Genomic DNA, 24,958 nt, shown 5'->3' with positions numbered 1-24,958 from the left:
GCTATGATCTTTACTTTGTTGTCATCCCATTTGCAATGACCATTTGCTTTCTCTGGTTTAGCTAAGTTTAACTTCACCTTTGAACCTTTTCTCCCATTCCTTCCTTCCTATCTTGTAGACGAATTGCTTGTGGACACTGTAACCATATCTTTACTGAAATCTAAACATTTGAAATCCACATAACTTTCATTGTAACCACAACTTATTTTCTTCAAAAGCTTCAATCAGTTTATTAGGAAGACTTTCTTCCCATGAATTCATGCAAAGTCATTCTTACTATTCATATATTTATAAATGTTTCATTATCCTCTCTTTCAAGATGTCTTTTGCTTCTTGACTTAGAACAGATATTAAGCTCACTGGTCTGTCATTTCTTTGGTTGTTTCTAAGGCTCTTCTTAGAAGTTTGTGTTATTTAACCTACATTCCAATGCCTGTTTTTAATGATTCCTAAAGAGAGTGGAAATAATGTACTTGTTTCAATAGTCATGCCATTAATACCTTTCGTATGAAGTCCATTGGACTATTGTCTCTTCTCTCTTTGACTTGTTTGAAATTTGTATTTCTTTTAGGAATTCTTCCAGCAAACCAACCCCCCCCCACCCCACCACCACCACTGCCCCCATTTTGTGTTGGTAAGAGTGCAGTACAGTTGTTGCACAGTCTCTCAGTCTCTGTTGCACAGAGACTACAGCCCGTAATCTTCCTTGGGAGCACTGAAATAAGTAATTTAGTTTATTTTCTGCTCCTTTGTCATTTGATGATATCTCTTTCAGGATCCTTCATTGGTTGCAGTTTTATCCTTTTAGATGTTTGCTGCAAGAATGTGTATAGAAGTATTTTACATCTTTTATTATCCCATGCTGTCCTAACTTCTACTTTTGCTCTAACATTTTACTATTCTTTACATTACTTTTATTTTCATAATGATCCACTGTGTGGCTTTCCTCGCTTCTCAAAATGGTCTTTTATCTTTGCTAAATATTTGTTTTGTGCTTGTTGTATTTGTAAACATAATTCATAATTTTTCCCTTCCAACAATGCTGCTCAGTCCAGTTTCCTTAGTTCACCCCTCACCAACTCAAAATTTGTCTTTCTAAAATTGAGTGTTTCTATTGCATTCGTCCTCTTAGCTGTGAACTTGTTCCATACATGCTTCTCTTATTTGACTACAAAGCTCTTAGTTCATGCTATCTCCCTGACCTGGTGTTAATTTTCTTACCTTCACTTCCTTTATCCCTATCCACAGGGTTTCCACCTTGTCTGCACAGAGACTACAGGTCGAGTATGCTTTATCAGAAACCCATGGGGCTGATTGCGTTGCTGTATTCAGATATTTTCAGTTTTCAAATCTACCGGCTTGGGTCACAGACTTCACGCGAAAAAGGTCGGTGAGACTTGTGTTGGCTTGGGTCACAGACTTCCTGCGCAAAAGGTCGAGTCCAATCGGTGAGGTTCATGTCAGTTCGGGTCACAGGGTGGAATCGGCCGGACTCGTTGGCGGCAGGTGTCACGGTGGGCGGAGGTGGTGAGGACAATTTGATCTGAGGGGTAGAAATCGATTTCACGCTGGCGTGGAAGCACAGTGGGAGAATCTGATGGTGTCCGCCATGGCGGAATGCAGATCCCACTGGAGGCCGGTGTGAACCTGATTTGCATCCTGGTAATGGGATGCGAGGTAAGGCCTGACCGGAATCGATCCCAGAAGCCCGATTTACTGTTATGCCGGCGGGAAAACACACCGACCCAGAACACGTCTGGACAAGCAAGATGTGCAGAAGTCACTTTTAGGGCCTTGCTCAGATCGCGGACATCTGAGGAGATGATGCTGGAGCCCTGCAGCTGCCGAACCCTGGAGGAACATGTGCTTTGCATGCTGGGTGGATTCTCATGGACAGCTCGTGGAAGGTGGGAGGTCTCGGTTGATGCTTCGGGTCTGCTTCGGAACATCATGGTCTTGGCCATGGGCTGCTATGGATCATCGGCGGGAGGTGGTGGGGGGGTGGGGGTTGTTTGATGAGAGGAAGGCCTAGGTATGATTGGGAGAGGAAAGTGTACTGGGGTGGGGGGAGAGGTGAGGCTTGGAATGGGGGGGGTGAAGTTAGGAGAGGGGAGGAGGGTGTAACGGTGGGAACGCAGGAAGGTGTAAGGGAGGGAGTTCGGAGAGGGGAAGGTGTCCAGGGGCTGGAGGGAGTTGGGGGGTGGGTGGTTGTGGGGGGATGTCCAGGTGAACGTGCAAGGGAGGGTTCTGTAGAATCAATGACTGCCTCCTGGGAAGCGAGCTGAGGGTGGGCATGGTAGATGGGAATGGTGAGTGTAAGAGGGGGCAGAGGGAGACGATAGGGTGGGAGGCTGAGGTTGCTTCGGTAGCAGTAGAAGGGAGAGCGAGGGTGATTGGTGGGGACTCGGAGGCAGACATGAACCCTGGAGGAAGTCGGGGAGGTCAATGTGGATGGGGGTGGTACTCTCAGTATGGTGGAGAATGTGCACATTCACCTGGACATCCTGGAAAGACATGGGTTTGGGTTGGTAGGTGACGGTGGGGAGTGGAAGGCGATGCCAGGGAAGTCGACAGTGAAGGTGGTAAGGACATGGGTGGCTGGGGGAGGGCAAAGGATGGGGGAACTGACCCAAAACTTCACTATGACCATGGTTGTTGGAATCAAAAACGAGCGTAGCCTCGTGTTGGACAGGCACAGGTGCTGCATGGGAGTGCAATCAGTGGGTGGGTGGAGATGCAGGTCAGCTTATTTGGACAACTGAAAGAGAACCCCAGCAGGCAGCAGTGAAAATGCTCAGGACAGTAAGATGAGTGTGATGGATGAAGGCTCTGTGTGTGTGGAAGAGTGCTTGCAAGAGGCTCCGAAAGGCCCTGCCCCACACACACACTTATCCCTTTAAAGTCACTCGTGGTCAGATTATGAAGTGACAAAGGTAACTTGTGATCAGAATTTCTCAACTTTTCTAGGCCTACCACTTCTTGGTGCTGCCCTGACATCTGCAGCAGGAGTGGAAGCAGCTTGTGGAATGGTTGGCCCTGTTGCCTCTGATGACTTTGGTGTATGTCCTCTGCAGAGCCGAGGACTTGAGGGCCCCAGCTTGCTTTGGCTGTCCTCCTGTGGGCCAGCTGCTCCCCCGTGGTGATAGCGGACGAGGTTGAGGGGTTCATTGGCAAAGCGGACTCAAGAGGGAGCGGACAGCCTCTGAGTTTCCTGAGTGGATGATCCAGGGGTGTCCAGTTGCAGCTGCTGCTCCTCCCTTCGGGTGCCCGAGGGCCCCAGCCTGACTCCTTAAGGGGCAGGAGCACCTGGAGGAATGTCGAGGTGCCCCGTTTCCCCCTCGTGTTCCAACTGTAGGAGCTCACCCATGACTATTGTGATGGAGTCCAGGTCTGTGTGCATCTCCGCATTCTGCTGGACCAGGATCTCCCATCCTTCCCACGGAGACCTCCATGCGCACACATGTGGGCACCACTTCATCAGAGAGCAGGCGGATGCACTCCTCTGACTTGCGTGCCACTCTGTTCAGGCTTCCACCAGCTCTGCGTGATGTTCCCCTGCCTTTTGCTGACTCTCCACAATGAGTTGGAAGGCCGAATTCAGAGGCTCATCATCTGACTCAGACCTTACAGATGCCTCTTCCCCAGCAGTCCTCCGAGTGCCTGGGAGCTTGGCTGAACCTTGTTCCTCTTGCTGTGGACACGTGTTATTGCAGTGACCACCAGATCTAGATGTAGGTCCTACTGAGGTATGTCTCTCTGCACTGGTGGAAGGTGAGGACGTGGATGGAGCTGAGGGACAGGCTGGCTTAGGGCATTGGTCACTTGGCAGAACTCCCTGTGAACCAAGTAGAGATAATTAGTGCATGGCAGCAGAGTCAAAAGCAGGAGAGAGTGCACTCACAGATGTGTTGATAGAGGGATGATGTGGCGCAGGATCCTCACGTGGGTGTTCGCTGCCAACCCCATTGCCACCGCAGGCACAGTCCATGTCCTCACGAGTCAGCGTGATGGCTCCTCAAAGTGAGTGAGGTGCCTGATGTGGGCCACTCCACCCACTCCCCATTGGGACCTCTCCCTGCTGTTGTGAACCAGCTTCTCCTGCATGAGAACAGCTGGAGAGAGAGTGAACATGGCACTGCGTGGAGTGTTTGTGTGGTGAGCGGAGCCATGGATGGGATGAGAACACAAGCTCCAGAGGATATGAATCTGATGCAGATGTGAGGGTATGTGTGAGAGTTAGTGCTGTTGTCCCTTGAGTTGTGCGATCCCTGTGGATTTGTGATGGGTGCGGGTGTGTGAGAGTTGAGAGTGATGAGATGGTTGACTTACCTTGGCAGAACGAATGAGATCATTTATCCTCTTCCTGCACTGGATGGCTGACCACCTCTGTGTTCCGGTGGCACTGACCACCGCTGTGTTCCGGTGGCACTGACCACCGCTGCCACCGTCTCCCAGGCCGGATTGGAGACTCCTGCAGCTAGAGCGGGGGAAAGGACTTCGCAGCGGGCTTCACTTGAGTCCAGCAGGTGCCCCAGAGAGGCATCACGAAATCTGGGGGCTGCTGCTGTCATCTTTGCTTTCAGGGCCATCTGTTGCCTGGAGCAGCCCTAGTCTGTGGACATTAAGTAGGTTGCACTCTGGTGCGCTTTAAATATGGTACCTGAAACGATGAAATGCTGAGACCACAGCGTGGAGTGCAAATACGAGCCTGACCGCCAGCAATCCAGAGTGGATTCCCATGAATGCATTATTAATGAAGTGGGACATGCAGGGCTGGGGACAATGTGGCGCAAGAACCCGGCATTGCAGCCGTCCGGTAAAACGATTTTTACACGCCTGTTGCTGCACTTAGTGTAAATCTGGGACAATTCCATCCACAGACTTCCCCCGCAAAAGGTCGGGCCTGGTCGGTGAGGCTTCTGTCAGCCTGGGTCATAGACTTGCCACGTAAAAGGTCGGGGCTGGTTGGCGAGGTTTGTGTCAGTTCAGGTCACAGACTTCCCATGCAAAAGGTAGGTGAGGTTCGTGTTGGGTCACTTTAGGGTCTGTTCAAAAACAATTCCGTTTTTGCATGTGTTCAGTTTTCGGGTGTACAGGTGCTCAACCTACAGATATTTCCATCTTTTTTATGGTCATGTTCTTTTTCATATTAAAGGCCACACCAGTGCATTTTTTTTTCTCTCTGAAAAGTAATCTGCATCCCTGTATATTTCTGAAGATTCTTTGCTCTGTTTTGAAAATACTAGATGAAAAATGATCTGTTCGTGGTTGTGTGATTTATTTGTGACCATTGCATTTTTGTATTTATGTACATAATGACTACAATGATGAAAACTTTCCTTTGGAATGGCAACCTTTTTATCAATTTAGGAGATTATTTTCAATAAGCAAGTTGTCTGGACCTTCATAATTGAGTACAAATGGAAATCGCACAGGAGGCTGCTCAGTAAGATAAGAGCCCATGGTGTTAGAGGCAAGGTACTAGCATGGATAGAAGATTGGCTGTCTGGCAGGAGGCAGAGAGTGGGGATGAGGGAGTCCTTCTCAAGATGGCTGCCAGTGACTAGTAGAGTTCCACAGGGGTCAGTGTTGGGACCACAACTTTTCACTTTATACATTAATGATCTAGATGAAGGAACTGAGGGCATTCTGGCTAAGTTTGCAGACGATACAAAGATAGGTGGAGGGACAGGTAGTATTGAGGAGGCGGGGAGGCTGCAGAAGGATTTGGACAGGTTAGGAGATTGGGCAAAGAAATGGCAGATGGAATACAACATGGGGAAGTGTGAGGTCATGCACTTTGGTAGGAAGAATAGAGGCATAGACTATTTTCTAAATGGGGAGAGAATTCAGAAATCTGGAGTGCAAAGAGACTTGGGAGTCCTAGTCCGGGATTCTCTTAAGGTTAACTTGCAGATTGAGTCGGTAGTTAGGAAGGCAAATGCAATGTTGGCATTTATTTTGAGAGGATTGGAATATAAAAGCAGGGATGTGCTGCTGAGGCTTTATAAGGCTCTGGTCAGACCACATTTAGAATATCGTAAGCAATTTTGGGCACCGTATCTCAGGAAGGATGTGCTGGCCCTGGAGAGGGTCCAGAGGAGGTTCACGAGAATGATCCCAGGAATGAAAGGCTTAACATATGAGGAACGTTTGAGGACTCTGGGTCTATACTCGATGGAGTTTAGAAGGATGAGGGGGGGATCTGATTGAAACTTACAGAATACTGAAAGGCCTGGATAGAGTGGATGTGGGGAAGATGTTTCCATTAGTAGGAGAGACTAGGACCCGAGGGCACAGCCTCAGAGTAAAGGGAAGACCTTTTAGAACAGAGATGAGGAGAAACCTCTTTAGCCAAAGAGTGGTGAACCTATGGAATTCATTGCCACAGAAGGCTGTGGAGGCCAGGTCATTGAGTGTATTTAAGACCCAGATAGATAGGTTCTTGATTGGTAAGGGGATCAAAGGTTACAGGGAGAAGGTGGAAGAATGGGGTTGAGAAACTTATCAGCCATGATTGAATGGCGGAGCAGACTCGATGGGCCGAATGGCCTAATTTCTGCTCCTATGTCTTATGTCTATGCATCCTTCACAACACAGTTCAGGAAAGCTTTGAGCTGTGTTACTGTATTTCCTAACTGATCATACTCTATATCATTCCTACTATTAGCCGTTTGATAGTACAGAACTTGAGTATTGCTGAAAAAAGAGACATGTCTCAGCTTTTCGTCTTGGACTCATCAGGACACTCGCAAGAATACCGATATAAGGGGGAAAACAACTATATATATTGTATGTGAAGAGAGTGCTGATGGTTTAGCAGTGGTGTTGCCATGGAGAATGCATCATTGATATTGACTGACTGTTAACTGCCAAGCATTGTCTAAAATTTAAACCAGCCCATGCTTGCAAAACTCAAAACACAGTGTCCAACATTAGTTGTGATTCCGCGATGAAACAACATTTGCTAAATAATCCTCAATGTGCTAAGAATTACCCTGACATCCAAGTTAAGATTGCCATTCAGGCTCGCAATGTGGTACATTTGCGTGTACTGGAAGCGACATACATTAGTATACAGGGCCCAGTTCTTTTTAGACAGAAAGAACATGTACATACATTGCGCTGTTTCAGCTAAACAAAGTAAGTGACAGTCATTCGCTGACTCATTCCTCAGGCCAATGCCCTGACCTTGACCAATCAGGGTCAAGCAGCCTGGTTTAAATTTCAAACAATACTTGGCAGTTAATTATCAGTGATGCATTCTCCATGGCAACGCCACTTGCCAATCAATCAGCACTTTCTTCATATGCAGTATAAATTGTTGTTTTCCCCATTATACTGATATTCCTGCGAGTGTCCTGATGAGTGCAAGATGTAAAGCTTAACATGTCTCTATTTTCAGCAACATTCCTACTATGTTTTTGTTTCGTCATTCCTTCAAATCACTCTGAGCAGATGCTATGCACTCTAGTTTTCTGTGACATTACTAGAAAACTAATCATTGTGTGAATATGGCTACATTACTTTGAACTTCCTTCCGATGGGAAATGCCTGACATTTGTTATATACAAATTCTTACCATACCACTCCTGACTACAGTGGGTTGGAGGGCCATCTAATCCCATGTTTATTATATGCCAGGTATAACCTGAAATTATTATCGATAGAGAGTATTTTTAACTTTGAGTGTAGATTGCTTGCTTGCTATAGCATCTTGCTATTTTTGTTCCATTGAAACCAATGAATGAGTATTTGGGTGGGCTGCTAGCATGGGTAGCAATCCATTCCACCAGATGTTGGAGTTCTTGTTTACCGTGGTGGTTAAATTCAAAATTGCTGCCACAATATTTTCAACGTGGTCTTTAGACTTACTGCAGTGGCACGTCATAATAATGTATAAAAGACTGATTTCAGCACCTCTGTGCATCATTTCAAACCAGAAAGCAAATGTGTCATAAAACCATGTTCCAATATACAATCGAGGCATTTTTTTTAATGGACTTTTTGGATGGTAATTTGGGAAGCCATTCAAGGTGTACCATTAAAAACCTTTCAAAATTAAAGTTCACGAAGTACAAATCTGGGATACTTCTTGGCCCTTGAGCCCCATCTTGCTCATTCTGCAACTGAAGCTTATCATCTGTCTCTTGAATGATTCCAGAGATTTTCCCTCCATTACCAGGAAATTTATTCTAAATCTTTGTTATAAAAACTGGATAAAAACTATCATTCCTGGATTTTTTGAACCACTTTGCATCTGTATATCATTATCTTGCATTTAAAGTTAGCTAGTGCTCTGAATTGAGTTTTATCATTCACCTAGTATCTTATGTACCTCTGTTAAGTCGCTTATCATTCATTGTCTTTTCGGGTTGAATTTCAAGGTTTTTTTTTGCCTTTCTCCATAATTTAGACCTCTGACATGAGGGATCACTTCTTTGCACTGATCCTCAAGCTTTAATGTGCTTTGGTGCCAAGAACCAACCAGAACAAGACCTTGTCTAACTCGAGTGTTATGCAGCCTCACTTGGTGCAATCCTCAACAACAACTTGTATTTATATAGCACCTTTAACGCAACAAAATAACTTAATGCGCTGCACAGGGACATTATCAAACAAAATTTGACACCAAGCCACATAAGAGATTGGGGCAGATGGTCAAAAGCTTGGTCAAAGTGGTTAGTTTTAAGGTGCATCTTAAAGGAGGAAAAAGAGGTCATGAGGCAGAGAAGTTTAGGGTGGGAATTCCAGAGCTTCAGGCCAAGAAGAAGCTGAAGGCGTGGCTGCTAATGGTTTGTGATTACACAGATGAGATGTTGACATGGAGGGATTTGAAAATCGGATGAAAATTTCATAATCTCATACTGTACAGATTTGTCATTAATGTTTTTCGCATGATGTTTCTGTTAAAAGGTTTAATAGTCTAACTCACAAGTCTCAGATTGTGACAGAAGATTGCTAATAATGGTGACAAAAGCAAGCAAGCATGATCCTTAATCATTTTATTAGTTGCAAGTAATGACTAGAGCCAAAAGCTTTTGCTCCATAACTTTGTACCCAAATGAGATGAAGCTATACTTAGTGTGGTACTTGTTGCATAATGTTAATAGCTATTCAAAACAAGATTCTGAAAAAAATTGTTAAGCAGTTTAAGATACACACACAACACTAGTATTTCAGTATTCTCTTCTCCCAATATTGCAGGTTTTTTGAAAAAAGTAGTGATTACTTTTGTTAAAGTCCAAAATTCCATTAACTGCCCAAGAATGGCAAGGCAGGTGAGATAATTTTGGGTCTCTGGCAGTAGCACTCTGAAATTGATCTTTAGGAAATTTCTGAGAATGAGGTGGGTCAGCTGCCCACCAAATGTTATTTGTATTATTTTCCCTGTTGTTTAAAGAAAGTATGTGCCCCTCTTCCCCTGCCCTTTGGAATGAGAAATGTATTTCTTAGCAACTTGCTGCGCTGATCAATGTTTGATCACCTTGGGTGATGCAATAACTCACCACAATGTTGTCACTGGACAGTTTCTTCAGCAAATTTTGTTCACAATCTAGCAGATTTTGTTCACAATCTGTTGTATCTAACATGTTATTTGCAACTGGTAAGTTACTTAAAGTATCTACACATGTATTTTGCCTTCCTATTAAGGCTAGAATCTCCTCTTAGGATAGCAAATTACATTTATATCGCACCTCTTAGATAATAATATAGCCCAAGGTGCTTCACAAGGGTGTTATTAAACAAAATTTGACACCAAGCTATGTAAGGTGTTATGGGGCACAGTATGGTATTGCAAATCTTTTGAAAAACTGTTTTGAATGTCACATTTTGTAAACCTTGGACTGAGTTTAAAGAATGTTTCAAAAATGGCTCCAGGGATCACTTGACGCTCTCCTTGTGGATTCGGGCTGGAACCCCTTCAGCCAGATAAAGAGGAGACATCCTCAGACATCTACATTTAAAATTCAGTGAGTGTTCCAAAAGAGTAAACAGAAGCTCACTGACTTGATGGATTTTCCTACAAACACACAGACATTAACTGATAAGCCATTGTAGGTGTGAACAACCTTGACTCTTTGCACTACGGTGGGTAAGGAGACTTCGGATAATTGTGATGGAATTACCACTTGCCTTATATGGAAAGTGACTCGACATTCTAGTGTTAAGTCACATGACATGTTTTGCCTTGTATGCAAAAAGCATTGAAAAGGGCAGGAAGGGTACAGACCCACAGAGAACCATATTAAAGAAGCTTCAACCCAGGGAGAGACAGAGATAGGCATCCAGAAACAGCCACGGCTTCTGCTGCAAGTAAGTAAGCAGTTTTAGTGCCATGCTTGCAGAAACAAAAGAATTCAACCTCTCCTCCCTGTTAGCCCTGATTCCACCTACTAAGCTCACCTGTTAAAGCAATCTCTGGCAATTTGACGGTGGAAGCCATCACAGCTACAGTCACAACTCTACGGCCTCAAGGCCTTCACTTCAGACAACGCAACACCTTGATTTCAAAAATATCAGCCTACACGGAATATGGCTTCATATTGATGTACGTTTATAAACATTATATCTTCATTTCTTTCTCACATTTTATCGTGTATGTGTTAATAACCTTGCCTTTTCTTAGGTAACTTCCAGAGCAATAGAGTGAAATTAACTAACCTTTTTCTTTTTAAGTAAAAAGGCTTTGCTGCTGGGTTATTTTAAATTGAATTTCTGATCCCACAGGCAAGAAAATACACACACACGCACACACATACACACACACACACACATGCATTGTTCACAGGCAATTTTGGGACACTTCAAAGTGTCCATGGCAATTGGGGGCTGAGGTCTGGCATTGAATCCATTTGCAAACCAGCCAAATTTGAACTTCAAAGAATTAGAAGTAGAAGGGAAAAATAACATAGATCCAAATTTGTTGAAATCAAATGGGAATCCGCAGAAGCAAGACTTTTGAAACGACCTAACAATAGAAGTTAAGATGGTTAGTTTTGCTGCACATATGGTTTACAAGACACTTCAGTCTTGGAGTTATACAGGGACTAGGGAAGTTCCAAAGCAGGCTAAGAGACAGTGAGGAAGCTACCGCACTTAGTTGAAGAACTTGAGGGAAGTCAAATTGTTAAAACAGGACAGGTAAAGGTTGAAGAAAATGTGTGTGAAGTTGTCTCGTAGAAACCTTCTTTCCAAATTTAGAGGGGGACCAGGGGAGTTCCAAAATAGACAAAGAGATAGTGAGGGAGATGTCTCACCTAGTTGAAGAGGCCCAGGACAAGGCAGCAGAAGCTAGCCAGCCACCCGTGAGCAGGGGTGTACCAAAAAACATGGGGCAGATTGGGGACCAACCCCTTCCAACAGTAACCAAATTGGGGAAGGCATTGCCCCTTAAGCCAAACCATGCATGTAACAGCCCAAATGGAAGTTCAAGTGCTCCTGACTCCTCCCAGGAGTCTGAAACAAATGTGACCCTGAGACTGAAGTGCCTTGTAAACCGTATGTTCAGCAAAACTCGCCATCTTAACTTCTCTTGTTAGTAGTTTCAAAAGTCTTGCTTCTGCAAATTCTCATTTGATTTCAACAAATTTGGATCAATGTTATCCATCACTCTAATTTCAACCCTCAGTGCAACACTGATTGAATTTTAAATGTATATGTCTAGGGATATCCCCCCTCTGCCTGTCTGAAAGGGTTCCAGTCCAAATCCACAAGGAGAAAGTCAAATGACACTCGGAGTCCATTTTGGAAACAGTCTTTAAATTCATTCCAAGATTTACAAAATGTGACCTTCAAAACAGTTTTTCTGAAAACTTGTAATATCATAACTGCACACCATAACAAAGGAGATATTAGGGCAGGTGACCAAAAGCTTTGTCTAAGAAATAGGTTTTAAGGATGTGCATAAAGGTGGTAGAGCGGCGTAAAGGGTTAGGGAGGGAATTCCAGGGTTTAGGACCTAGGCGGGCGGCTTCAAGAACAGCTATAATGGTAGCACAAATAAAATTTGGGATGAGCGAAAGGCCAGAATAAAAAAAGCCGAGAACTTTTGGATCATTTTTGGATCGTTAGGTTACTTTATACTTCCTTTTAACCACTTTTGCACTTGAGGGCTCCTCACATTTTGAGTTTTAAATGTGACCATTAAGGCATGTACTTAACTACTACAAAGTGATAGAAAGCAAGGCCAAGTTCACTTAGTTGCATGTCAGAATTACAGGTCATGACAATGTCACAAAGCTTGGGAGCAGTTCAGTAAATTAGCATTACCTTATGTTTGGGGTTTCTCTGAAGTTGAATGGCAGAAGAACCCTACTGACTTGCCTTCAGAAGATTAGTGTTTTCAGAACTTCGCAACACAAATTTTGAGCTTGATTTGATTTTCATTTTCTACTTCAATTTTTTTTAAATCTTCCTGTATTTTGGGTTGGTGCTACCTGGTATCTGCAATAAATAAAGCACAATTCATTCTTAATAATATCTGGTATTTTTCTATAATTTTAGCATATTTTAACTTGGTCTCATGAAGCATTTTTAACCTTTGCAATGTGTTATAACTATATGCAGCAAGGCTGTATTTTAATTTTGAGGTTAGTAAGCCAGGCTTAAAATGTCATTCAACCAGCTCTCATAATCCTCTGATAAAAACAAAAAGCTAAAAGCTACTGCGGATGCTGGAAATCCAAAACAAGAACAGAATTACCTGGAAAAACTCAGCAGGTCTGGCAGCATCGGTGGAGAAGAAATCAGTTAACGTTTCGAGTCTTCATGTTCTGCTGAAGGGTCATGAAGACTCGAAACGTTAACTGATTTCTTCTCCACTGATGCTGCCAGACCTGCTGAGTTTTTCCAGGTAATTCTGTTTTTGCTCATAATCCTCTGTGTTGTCTAAACTCATGTGTTGGATGTTCCACTAGAGTTAGGATTGGATAAACATTATTATAATCTTTGCAGGAAATCTAGTAAGGTTTCAAATGTTACAACTCTCCTAACCTTCATAGTGAAATACAATAGTTCAATCTGCTATGTTGTAAGCTATCATGAATTTTTGGGTCAATTATGTGTTGATTATATGTTTGCTCTTAATTTAGCTATAAGTTGATTGCAGGCACGCCTATTCATTAAGAATTTCTCTTTCTTGTTTCTCCATTTTTATTTTTGTCTTGCTTTCTGATTCCTTTGGCATATTACAAAGATACATTGAATCACTCTTCTCAGCAGAGTGGACCAACTTTTCATAATTACATGACCATAGTAGTTGACAAAAGTTTGAAAATGGTAGGTGAAAATAGGGAAATGAAAGTTATAAAAGATAGAAAGTGTAGCTTTCCTGAGCAGAATGGAAAATGGATAATGAGCAACTTGTTAAGGAGATGTTTTTATTTAGTATTTTCCTGACACCATTTTAATACTTTTATTTTAGAAAAATGTTGTTAAATTAGCTTAATAAGTTGTGTTAGAGTTTTCATGTTTCTGAATGATTGAGGAGCTGCCAAAAATAACTAAATCATCAGATTCTTAAAAAAGAAATAGAATGGAAGCAAGGAGAGATAAAGAGATTATGATGACATCGAAACTTCCCAGGCTGATTGGCGCTGAGGCTGGGACAGCTGTTAGAATAATGTCTTCATTAGGCCAAATTCCTATGGGGCTTGGATGCTTGCAGCAAAAAAAAGCCTAAATAAAATGTCTATTATAATAATCAGAAAATGTTGTGAAATGTGATTCTACCTTTATGTTAAAGGAAGATCACTTCATAATCCTACTTGGGTAGAATTGTTCATTGAGTGGCACCTTGTTCTAGAGTTAAATTATATGAAAACCCATATTTTCATTCTTTTGTTCCCTTGGCATATTACTATTGTTTGTTAATTGTCGTTTCTTTATTTGCTTTCCAGTTGGCAGTCAAGCTCATTTACATCACACCAATGCGAAAAGGCATTTCAATTAGGTGTAGCTAGATGCAAGAATTCTGTCCTTTGATAGTACAGTAGGAGCTTCTTAACATGAATTCCCTTATGCAGGTCTAACTGCTTTGTTTAATGAATCTTTCTTATTATTTAAATAGCATTGTAAAAATAAGCTATGATCCACATTATTTTATTCAGTTTGTTCCTGTTCATTTAAAAAGTTTACAGCAATATCTCAAAAGTGGCAGTGAGTGATTAAGTGGGATAAAAACAACTGAGTTCAGAGGTGCAAGGAATGAAACCAGGCGGAGCACCTTGCGTTGACCTAGGCACCAGAAACGACAACGGCAAACCAATCTTGTTGACCCTGTAAAGTCCTCCTTAATAACATCTGGGGGCTTGTGCCAAATTTGGGAAAGCTGTCCCGAGACTAATTAAGCAACAGCCTGACATAGTCATACTTGCCATCATACCTTACAGAAAATGTCTCAGACACCACCATCATCATCCCTGTGTATGTCCTGTTCCATCAGCAGGACAGACCCACCAGAGGTGGCAGCACAGTAGTAAGAGAAAGTTGCCCTGGGAGTCTTCAACATTGACTTCAGACCCCATGAGGTCTCTTGTGGTCCAGTCAAACATGGACAAGGAAACTTCCTGCTGATGATCACCTACTGGCACCTGCCCACCCCCCCAACCCCTGACCACCTCCTGCTAACGAATCAGTATTCCTCCATGTTGGACACCAATTAGAAGAAGCACTGCCGGTGATAAGGGTACACAATGGACTTTGGATGGGGGATTTCAATGTCCATTACCAAAAGTGGCTCGGTAGCACTACTACTGATGAGCTGGCAGAGTCTTAAAGGGCATAGCTGCTAGACTGGGTCTGCGGAAAGTGCTGAGAGAGCCAACAGGAGGGAGGAACCCACTTGACCTCGCCTTTGACAGTCTACCTGTCACAATAGATGCATCTGCCCATGACGGTATTGTTCAGAGTTTCCTTGTGGAAATGGAGTTCCCTCTTCACATTGAGGATACCCTCCATCAGATTGTGTGGCACTACCACTGTGCTAAATGGGATAGATTTTGAACAGATCTAGCAACTCAAAAACTGGGTATCCATGAGGTCATGTGGGCCATCAACAACAGCAGAATTGTATTCAGCCACAATCTGTAACCTCATGGCCTTGCATATCCCCCACTTTGCCATTACCATCAAGCCAGGGGATCAAGGCAAAATACTGCAGATGCTGGAAATCTGAAACAAAAACTCAGCAGGTCAGACAGCATCTGTGGAGAGAAAGATAGAGAGTTAACATTTCGAGTCTGTATGACTCTTCTTCAAACCAGGCCAGGGGATCAACACTGGCTCAGTGAAGAGTGCAGGAGGATATTCTAGGAGCAGCACAGCGCATAAAAATGAGGTGTCAACCTGGTGAGGCAACAACACAGGACTTCTGCCAAACAGCAGAAGTAGCATGCGATAGACATAGCTAAGTGATCCCACAACCAACGGATCAGATCTAAACTCTGCAGTCCAGCTAGATCCAGTTGTGAATGGAGATGGACAATTAAACAACTAACAGGAAGATGATGCTCCACAAATAATCCCATCCTCAGTGATGGAGGAGCGCAGCACATCAGTGCAAAGCACAAAGCTAAAGCATTTGCAACTATTTTCAGCCAGAAGTGCCATGTAGAGGATCCATCTCAGCCTCCTCCTGAGGTCCCTAGTATCACAGATGTCAATCTACAGTCAGTTTGGTTCACACTATGTGATATCAAGAAACAGCTGATGGCATTGGATACTGCAAAGACTATGGACCCTGACGACATTCCGGCAGTAGGACTGAAGAATTGTGCTTCAGAACTAGCCACACCCCGGCCAAGCTGTTCCAGTACAGCTACAACAATAGCAATATGGAAAATTGCCAAGGTATGCCCTGTCCACAAAAGGCAGCACAACTTCAACCCTGTCAATTACCCCATCCCCATATTAGCCCATGTTTTGTTAAACTCTTGTCCGTATGACTCTTCTTCAGAGCTCTGAAGAAGAGTCATACGGACTCGAAACGTTAACTCTGTTTTTCTCTCCACAGATGCTGTCAGACCTGCTGAGTTTTTCCAGCATTTTTTGTTTTTGTTTCAGATTTCTAGCATTTGCAGTATTTTGTCTTTTTCTTAAATTCTTGTTAGGCAAGGGAATCAAAGGTTATCAGGATTAGATAGCAATGTGGAAATCGAAACACAAGAAGATCAGCCATGATCTTATTGAATGGCGGAGCAGGCTCGAGGGGCCAGATGGTCTACTCCTGTTCCTATTTCTTACGTTCTTATCTTCAGTGTTACTCCCAGTCATCAGGTGATGGAAGGTATTACTAACAGTGCTGTCAATGCAGCACTTATTCAGCAATAACCTGCTCAGTGATGCTCCTGACCTCATTACAGCCTTTGTCAAAACATGGACAAAAGAGTTGAACTCAAGAGTTGAGGCAAGAGTGACGTGAAGGCAGCATTTCACCGAGTGTGGCATCAGGGAGCCCGAACAAAACTGAAGCCAGTGGAAATTAGGGGGAAAACAGTTCACTAGTTGGAGTCATACCTAGCACAAAGGAAGAGGATTGTGATAGTTGGAGGTCAATTATCTCAGTCCCAGGAAATCACTGCAGGAGTTCTTCAGGGTAGTGTCCTAGGCCCAACCATCTTCAGCTGCTTCATCAATCACTTTCCTTCCATTATAAGGTCAGAAGTGGGGATGTTTGCTGATGATTGCACAATGTTCACCATTTGCGACTCCTCAAATACTGAAGGAGTCTGTATACATATGCAGCATGACTTGGACAACATTCAGGCTTGAACTGATGAGTGGTAAGTAACATTTGCACCAGACAAATATCAGGGCAATGGCCACCTCCAGCAAGAGAGAATCTAACCATCTCCCCATGACATTAAATGGTATTACATTGCTGAATCCCCCATAATAATCATTCTGGGGGTTACCATTAACCAGAAATTGAACTAGAGCAGCTATATAAATATTGTAGCTACAAGAGTAGGTCAGAGGCTTGGAGTTCTGCGGTGAGTAACTCACTCCCTGACTCCCGAAAGCCTGACCACCATCTACAAGGCAAAAGTCAGGAGTGTGTTGGAATACTCTCCACTTGCCTAGATGAGTGCTGTTCCAACAACACCTGAAGCTTGATACCATCCAGGACAAAACAGCTCGCTTAATTGGCACCCCATTTACCACCTCAAAAAGCATTCACTCCCTTCACCACTGACACAAGTGGCAGCAGTGTGTACCATCTAGAAGATGCATTGCAGCAACTCACCAAAGATCCTTCGACAGCATCTTCCAAACCGGCGACCTTTGTCACCTAGAAAGACAAGTGCAGCAAATGCATGGGAACGCCACCACCTGCAAGTTCCCCTCCAAGCCAAACACCATCCTGATTTGGAACTATATCGCTGTTACTTCACTGTCACTGGGTAAAAATCATGGAACTCCCTAACTGCACTGTGGGTGTCCTTGCACCACATGACTTGCAGTTCAAGCAGACGGCTCACCACCACCTTTTCAAGTGCAATTAGGGATGAGCAATTAATGCTGGCCTAGTGAACGATGTCCACATCCCATTAATGAATAAATAAAGAAGGACACTATGAAAAATGACCAGATGAATAAAAATGTAATCAGGCTTTTGCATTACAAAACCCAGGTATTTGTTATTCATCTCGTCCTGTTCTCCGAAGGTTTTCTAGGAAACTGCCCTGTGATAAAAAGATCCAGTTGAACATCAGTATGCACTTGTAGATAGATCATCATAAAATACTGCTTCCACTCACTTAACTTGATCTTGCGAGCAGGCTTGACAGTGATGCATCGTAAGTGTCGTGTTTTGGGAGTTTTTGACCATGTTTCCAGAGAAAGGATTTGGAAGAAATCTTCATTTGAATGTTTGGTTTTTAAATCAAATGTGTATTTACACAAGTGTTTTCAAAAAAAGTGCTGATATGGAAAGTTGTTGAAATGCTAAATGCCTAGGCATTTGAGTTGTGTCCCTAAAGATTGCAAATAATAAGGAATTTGTCATTGCGATAATTGATAAATGTCTTGTCCCAATTATATGAGGAGAAATTTCTTCACCCAGAGAATGGTGAGCCTGTGGAATTCGCTACCACAGAAAATAGTTGAGGCGAAAACATTGTATGTTTTCATGAAGGAGTTAGATATAGCTCTTGGGGCGAAAGGGATCAAAGTATAGGGGGAGAAAGCGGGAGCAGGCTATTCAGTTGGCTGAACAGCCATGATCATGATGAATGGTGGAGCAGGCTTGAAGGGCCGAATGGCCTACTCCTGCACCTATTTTCTTTGTTTCTATATTGTGAAGTGCCTGTTCCTAGGGTGCTTGAAAGGTGTTGTTTGGCATCAGGCCTCCTTTCGGATTATGAACACAAGGTAAAGGCAGAGACAGAAACGCACACTAATGGCAAGATTTATTTTTAAAACAGAAAACTACAAAAGCAAGCTTTCGCAAGATGCAGAAGATTAGAATTTAGGACGGCATGTTATTTAAGCAAGATGGTCACTGATGTGGAGATGATTTAGTTTTAATTCTTCCATGGGTTGTGAGCGTCACTGGCAAGGCCAGCATTTGTTATTCATTCCCAATTGCCCTTGAAAAGGTGGTGGTGAGACCCCTTGAACTGCTGCAATCCATCTGGTGTAGATATACCTACAGTGCTGGTTGGGAAGAGAAATGCATACAAAATAGTGAATTATTAGAAACTCGAAACCACAGACTTGTCATGGTGCTGGGGGACGCCATTCGGCCTATCTTGTCTGCACCAGCTCTCCGAATGAGCATTATGACTCAGTGCCATTCTCCTGCTTTTTCCCTGTAACCCTGCACATTGTTTCAGTTTAAATAATCGCCTAATGCCGCCTTGAATGCCTCAATTGAACCTGCCCCCACCACACTTCCAGACAGTGCCTTCCAGACCAGAACTACTCGCTGTGCGCAAAAAATTTTTTCTCACGTCGCATTTGCTTCTCTTGCAAATCACAAATTTGTGCCCTCGTGTTCTTGATCCTTTTACGAGTGGGAACAGTTTCTCCCTATCTACTCTGTCCAGCACCTTCATGATTTTGAACACCTCTATCAAATCCCCTCTTCGCCTTCTCCTCGCAAAGGAGAACATTCTCAACTTCTACAACCTATCTTCATAACTAAAGTTGCTCATCTCTGGAATCATTTTTCTAAACCTCTTCTGCATTCTTTGCAGTGTGTTCACATCTTTCCTAAAGTGTGGTGCCCAGAACTGTGCACAATACTCCAGCTGAGGTCTAATTAGTGCCCTATACAAGTTCAGCATAACCTCCTTGCTCTTGTACTCTATGCCCCTATTAATAAAGCCTAGAATACTGTATGCTTTATTAACTGCTCTCTCCATCTTTCCTGCTACCTTTAATAACATATGCACATATACACCCAGGTCCCTCTGCTCCTGCACACCCTTTAGAGTTGTGCCCCTATTATGACACAGCCGATGGTAAAGGTTGAGTTGTTCAAATCCCAGAGGGAAACTTGAAGCAACTGTCATAACCCATTTTTACAATTTGTATGTTTCGAGATGCAGGCTTTGAATTCAGTAGTAATAAGACCATCGAGTCTCAAAAGGTTTTTTCTAAAACTAAATTAAACATTTATTAATGCAAGAAAGATTGTAAACACATACATACATCTACAAAATTACTACTATAATAACTACAAAAATCCCCTACTTAATCTGACTCTCAGACCCCGGTTAAGGCAATAGTATATCTCATAGATATAAAGAGACACCTGGCAAAGCACAACCTGGACAGTCGCATTCAAAATGAGTTTCTTTGAGCTCTGGGTTCTTGCAGACAGCAGCTGAGGCTTCTCACCCTTGTTGGATCTTAAAATGCCTCTGCCTTACCCACAATCTCCTTTCTCCTTTATACATATCATTCCCTTTGAATGTAAGTTTTCCATTGTATCACTAGGCTTTTAATTTTACTTCTTCTAACAATAACATCCTTTGATTCCACCAATTTTATTAGTAAGCAGCTGAAAAAAAATAAACACGTTGCTTGGCATCTTCTAGCAAGGTGCAAGATTTCACCCACTCTTTTGAATGGTTTATTTAAAAATGCAAATTGCCTCCTTGACACCTATGTTTCTAAACTTCCCCATGTTTATCTAATTACCATTTCAAACCTCCTCCTTTCTATACATCAAAGCCTCTAGACCAGCTGGCTTTAATCTAATTAAAACACACACACATAGACACAGACACCACTAAACTCTATTTTAAAAAATAATTTCCAATAACACTATTGATATTAATATCTCTTCATGACAACCCCTTATTTTATATTGCCCCTCCATGTTCTTCCTACCAAAGTGAATCACCTCACACTTCTCTGCATTGAACTTCATGTGCCCACTCCACCAACTTGTCTATGTCATTCTGAAGTTCTACACTGTCCCCCTCACAGTTTGCAATGCTTCCAAGTTTTGTATCATCCACAAGCTTTGAAATTGTGCCCTGCACATCAAGATCTAGATCATTAATATATATCAGGAAAAGCAAGGGTCCCAATATCGACCCCTGGGGAACTCAACTACAAACCTTCCTCCAGCCCAAAAAATATCCATTAATCATTACTCGCTGTCTCCTATTACTCAGACAATTCTGTATTCACGTTGCTACTGTCCCTTTTTCTTCCATGAGCTATAACTTTTCTCACAAGTCTGTTGTGTGGCATTGTATCGAATGCCTTTTGGGAGTCCATGTACACCACATCAACAGCATTACCTTCACCAACATTACCTCTTCAAAAAACTCCAAGTTAGTTAAACACGATTTTTCTTTAAGAAATCCATGCTGGCTCTTTCTGATCAACCCACATCTTCCATGTGACTATTAATTCTATCCCAAATAATTGCTTCTAGAAGCTTCCCCACCACCGAAGTTAAACTGACTGGTCTGTAATTGCTGGGCTTATCTTTGCAACCTTTTTTGAACAAGTATGTAATGTTTGCTATTCTCCCGTCCTCTGCCACCTCCCATGAGTCTAGGGAATACTGAAAGATTATGGCCAGTACCCCTGCAATTTCCACTCTTAACTTCCTTCAATATCCTTGGATGCATCTAATCCAGTCCCGGTGCCTTGTCAACTTTAAGTACTGACAGTTTATCCAATACCACCTTCTTATAAATTTTGAACCCCTCTAGTCACAGAATTTCCTCCTCTGTCACCATAGCTTGGGTGGCATTTGCTTCCTTGGTAAAGACAGATGCAAAGTATTCATTTAACACCTCAGGCATGCTCCCTAAATGGTCCTACTCCTCCTTTTACCACCCTTTTACTATTAATGTGCCTATAGAAGACTTCGGGATTTCCCTTTATGTTGGCTTCCAGTCTTTTCTCATAACTCCTCTTCGCTTCTCTTATTTGCTTTTTCACCTCCTGCCTGAACTTTCTGTGTTCAACCTGGTTCTGGACTGTATTTTCTATGTGACACCTGTCATAAGCACACTTTTTATTTTAATCTTAATTTCTATCTCCTTTTTCATCCAGGGAGCTCTGGCTTTGTTTGCTCTACCTTTCCCTTTCGAGGGAATATACCTTGACTGTGCCCAAATCATTCCTTTTTTGAAGGTAGCCCATTGTTCAGATACAGTTTTTCCCACCAACCTTTGGTTCCAGTCTATCCAGCTCAGTTCTTGCCCAATTGAAGTCAGCTCTCCCGCACTTAATTATTCTTACTCTAGATTACCCATTGCCCCTTTTTACTGTCATCCTAAACCTCATGATACAATGTTCACTGTCTTTAAATAAAGATGGATATGTTCTGATGGGAGTGAGTCTGATCAAAAGCTGTTTTTTAGTTCACCTGCTGTGAAATAAAGCAGTTTAAACATTTGCGCTGGTTGTGTCTTACCAAATCTTTTCTTGACTTGCCTTTGACAAAATTCAAGAGAAGCGTGTGGGGGTATGTGTGAAAGGCATAAATGTCAAGTTGAGATAATATCGATATTGTTAAAATCCTGGGTTATAGTATCATATTTAGATATTCCACAGTATGAGCACATACCTAGATGTATTACTCATCTACATGCTCCCCCTCAGTGATATCACTCAACATCAGATTCCGCACGCATGCTGACAACACCCGCCTCACTGTTACTTTGTTTGAAATCTGTGTTGTTGGTCTCTTGTCCCATGTCCTGTACTGAGGGAGCAGATATCTCCTCCAGTTGATCATTGGGAAAACTGAGGATACTGTCTTCAGCCCCTGCAAAAACACTTTTCCCAAGTCATCAATTCCTTCCCCTTCCCTGGCCTGAGCTAGACTGTTCACAGCCATCAATTCCAATTTGACCTTGATCTGAGCTTCTGACACCATATCCTTTTCACCACTAGGATCCCATACTGTAATATTACCCACCCCTGCCTCTGTCTCAGCCCATCAGCTGCTGAAACCTTCACCCATTCAACTTCCAAACTGTTCCAGTGCTCTCTTGGCTGGCCTCCCATCTTCACCCAAACTCTGCGGCCATGATCCTAATTGCACCAAATCATGTTCGCCAGTCACCTCTGTGCTAGCTGACCTATGCTGGCTCCCAGTTTATCAATGCCTCATTTAAAATTCTCATCCTTGTTTTCAGATCCCTCAGTGGTCAGTCTTCCCCCTATCTCTACAATCCTCCGAGAACTCTGTGTTCCACCAATTCTACGGTCCTGCACCCCTGACACACTTCGCCCCACCAATCGGTTACCATTGACCAGAAACTTAACTGGATCATAAACACTGTGGCTGTAAGAGCAGATCAGAGGCTGGGAAACCTGTAACTCACCATCTAACTCCCCAGAGCCTGTCCACCATCTACAATGCACAAGTCAGGCATGTGATGGAATGCTCTCCACCTGTCTGAATGAGTGCAGATCCATCAAAACTCAAGAAACTCGACATCATCCAGGACAAAGCAGCTCGCTTGTTCGGCATCCCATCCATAAGTTTAAACATTCACTTCTTTCACGACTGTGTACTGTCTACAAGATGCACTGCAACAACTCACCAAGGCTGCTTTGACAGCACATGCAAAATCCAAAACCTCGCCCACCTAGAGCAGGGGCAGCATGACGAGCTGCAAGTTTTCCTCCAAGTGACACACCATCTTGACTTGGAACTGTGTTACTGTTCCTTCACTGTCTCTGGGTCAAAATCCTGGAACTCCCTCCCTTGTATTCCATGTATGAATAAAACACAACAGAATTAAAGCCAGTGGTGAAAGGAAGAGATTTTGATATTTTTAGTGTATCTCACACTCAATATTTAATGCCATGAAACTATAGCCAAAGCAAATTTGAGTTATTGGTTCCATTCAGAGGACAATCCCTCAGTAAGTTAACACACGCTAATTTGCCCTTGTAGACCTTTATTAGGTTTCACTTAGAATACTGGTTTCAGTTTTGGTTGTCTCACAGGATGCAGGATGGGGATTTTGAGGCTCTGGAGAGGGTGCAGAGAGGACCACAAGGTTAATACCTAGTTTAAAATAACTTTGTTTCCCAGATTGTATCAAAGTCTTTATACTTTAGAAAAGTGTAGGGGTGACTTGATCAATATTTCAAAACCCTCTAGGGGAATACATTGTGTTCATGGGGATAAATTATTTCACATTGATAGATTTAGGAGGGGTAACGATTATGTAAGTTATTAAGGGCAGAACTAGCTTGAATGGCTGGCGGCTCTTTTTTCATAGAATAATGGACCAGTAGAACAGACTGCTTATGTGATAAATTACTTCAAGTGAGTAAATTAATTGGCAAGCCTGATATAAGTAGATACAAATCACAATTTTTCTAAGAAATGCAAGTACTAAATGAACTTGAATTTAACTTCTAAACTGAAAGTGGAAACATTTTAGGAAAACGACAGTCAGATCAGAAACTTTCACAAGAACACAATTATGAAAATTTGTGCATTCCCATTTGTTTCAACTGTTCAGTTTGGGGTGAACATCACTTTGTACAAGGTGTAGTCAGTGCCTTATAAGTCAGGGTTTACGTCATCTCCTAAAATGGTTTGAGAGCAATTTTCCAGATTTCTTCATTAGGTTTGACCTAGGCTTTTATTTAGTCTTTCACCTCTCCCAGGAGATTACATTGCTCCAGGCAGGTGAGAAGTGTTTGTATTATACATAAGGCATCACAACTCTATACACAAATGTATCATTTCTTCTTGTAATTTTCATATCCTTATAAAAATTGGAAGCTCAAAGTAGATCTATTGCGTGCAATATTTAACATCTTGTAGCTGTTCAAGTGGCACTTCATCATGGAACCTACTTTTTGAGCAATTAAGAGAGGTACCATAAAGTCATACTCCTCAGTTAAGATGACAGTTGTGGACTTAAATACATTAAAAAAAATCAAGAGCTGTGCTAATTGGCCTGTGACTAATAGTAAAAAAGAAATCAAGGGCAGAATTTTATGTCTGGGGTGTGTGGGGTGGCTGGGTGGGGTCTGTGGTGGTGGTGCCCAGCTCCTGGTGTAAAGGTTGGGGCATGGCTGCGTATGTTTGGCCAGCTCCTTTGACCCCACCCCAACCCCCAGCCTTTTCATGGCTGTCGGCTTCAGGCATGACACACCCCCATTAGACAGGAATTCTCGCCTCCAAGAGCTGCCAGCCAATCAAATGGCCAGCAGCTCTCTTGCCCCAGCAGCATTGGGGGGCATTGCGTTTAATAAATTTAGAATTTCAGGTGTGAAATGCACACTTCTGTATTACTTTGCTAAATGGGCACTTGTCAAGATCTTTTGAGAAAGCAGGATAACCACTTTATGTAACTTGTTTCACTCAAAAATTCTTAAATTTATGCCTACCATCCACTAGTATGCATCAGTTAGAAATGGGAATGCACAAATTTTCATAATTGTGTTCTTGTGAAAGTTTCTGATTTGACTGTCGTTTTCCTAAAATGTTTCCACTTTCAGTTTAGAA

General features: G+C 42.7%; 1 protein-coding gene across 6 annotated transcripts in view; it reads left to right on the top strand.

The window, feature by feature from the left end:
- The window catches only part of rapgef2b (Rap guanine nucleotide exchange factor 2b), a 534,998-nt gene that overhangs the window by 285,952 nt on the left and 224,088 nt on the right, over nt 1-24,958 (top strand). The window lies entirely within an intron of this gene.

The sequence above is a fragment of the Cetorhinus maximus genome, chromosome 1, assembly GCF_964194155.1.
Source record: "Cetorhinus maximus chromosome 1, sCetMax3.hap1.1, whole genome shotgun sequence".
Classification (NCBI taxonomy): Eukaryota; Metazoa; Chordata; class Chondrichthyes; order Lamniformes; family Cetorhinidae; genus Cetorhinus; species Cetorhinus maximus.
The sequence above is the reverse complement of the archived record's forward strand: the minus strand, read 5'-3'. Positions and strand labels throughout refer to the sequence as shown.